The following is a 1,687-nucleotide window of genomic DNA, read 5'->3' on the forward strand; positions in this document are numbered from 1 at the left end:
AGTCAACACAATGGACAAGGAACCATGAGAAGCGACTAGATAGAAAACATTTCTCTGTAGAAGGGGTAGTTGGGAAAGGAATTATTCTCAAAAAATATTTCCTAGGCAATGACATCATTACACTGGGAAATACTTTCTGAATATAACCTGGAACTAAAAGCTTAAAAGCACTCATAAAGCAGGAAAAATGCATATGCATAACCTGCCCCTTAATCTGTAATAACGACGTTCAGTCTGGGTACGTTTTAGGAAGCGGACACCTTTTTACAAATCGGAGGGGAGACGGCTTTCTCTTGCCTCCCCTTTGGCTGAACTAACCGGGGCCGAGCTTTGAGGTTACTTGCAACTGGCTCCCATTCCGCTGTTTTTACAGCTGCCGGTTAAACAGGGGCTTTCTTTTGCTCAACTGCTTTGATCAGGAATGGAAACAACAGGCCAGACAGCTCAGCTTCCAAGGGAAACGTGAGACTGTACTGTGGCCTCGGGCTTTTGATGGGTGTGCCCAGGCCACCAGGAATGGCTGGCGCTGGCCCACTCCCACCCCCACGCTGGTCGTATTCCCTGTGCTCCCAGGTTGGGTGCCACAGGTGCCTGCACCTGAATCCCACACAGCTGCCTTCCAAGTGGCCGGGTCAGCCTGGCCCTTGCTGAGGTCCATTTGTTTATGTTATTAACTAACTCCTAGAGTTATTGGTTGGGGAGAGTGGAGAGTAACATATGACCAGGAAGAGGAAGAAAAGGAAAGCGAAGGCAGTTTCTGCCCCAGTAATAAACCCTGTGTGCCAAACTTCACCCTGATCTGCGCTCTCTGGCAGCTTTGCCCTTTGAAAATACCAGGTTTGGGAAAAGCAGAAGGAAGGGTCTCCAGTGCAAGGTTGAGAAGACTAGCTTGATTTTTGGAAATGGTATTTACTGGCCTAAATAAAAAAGAAATGAACTTTTAATCCCGACCACCTCTTAAGCTACTCTGATGGGTGGTCTTGGCAAAGATACAGGTGCCTGGGTGCTCACAGGCCCCGATGAGGAAATCTGAGACGTGAAATTATGCAGAACGTACCAAGCGACTGGCTCCGGCCATTTCAAGCCTTTCTGTGGGCTGAGCCTTACCGTGATTTAGGATGAAGTACAATGCTTTTTATTACACATCTAATTGTTAATGAGAGGAAATGCAATCAGCAGCTCCTTGTCACACTCTACATGGAATCGAGGAGACTGCTGAGTCCAGAAAAGATGTGGCCATTGATGGAGCCCAGGAAATTTCTGCCCCCCTTTTTGGGGAGAGGGTGTTAGAAGGAGAAGAGAGGAGAGTTGCAAATATGATGAAAGTACCATGTCTGAAAATGCACTGTTGTCATATAGGGCCACTTGCAGCAAAAGCCTCGGCTTGAAATTTTAACTGAACAGCATTTAACTCTTCCAAGTGTTGCATTTTCTAGCCGATTTGCCTCATGCTAACTGAGGACGCTCTCTTCATCCTTGTTCTTCTCAGGTGGAGCAGAGAACAGGTTGAAGGGGTGGAGGGAGGGGGAAGAGGGACAGACACAGAGAAAAGAGATGGAGGAAAGAGGCCCAGATCGCCAAGTGTGCTCATTCTTCTTGTCTCTCTTTCTTGCCCCAGAGGCTATACAGGAGCGCTGTCTCCTAAGCACAGTGGGGCTCGCTGAGCTTGCCAGGCGCTGGGCATTCC

The sequence above is a fragment of the Myotis davidii genome, unplaced genomic scaffold, assembly GCF_000327345.1.
Source record: "Myotis davidii unplaced genomic scaffold, ASM32734v1 scaffold332, whole genome shotgun sequence".
Classification (NCBI taxonomy): domain Eukaryota; kingdom Metazoa; phylum Chordata; class Mammalia; order Chiroptera; family Vespertilionidae; genus Myotis; species Myotis davidii.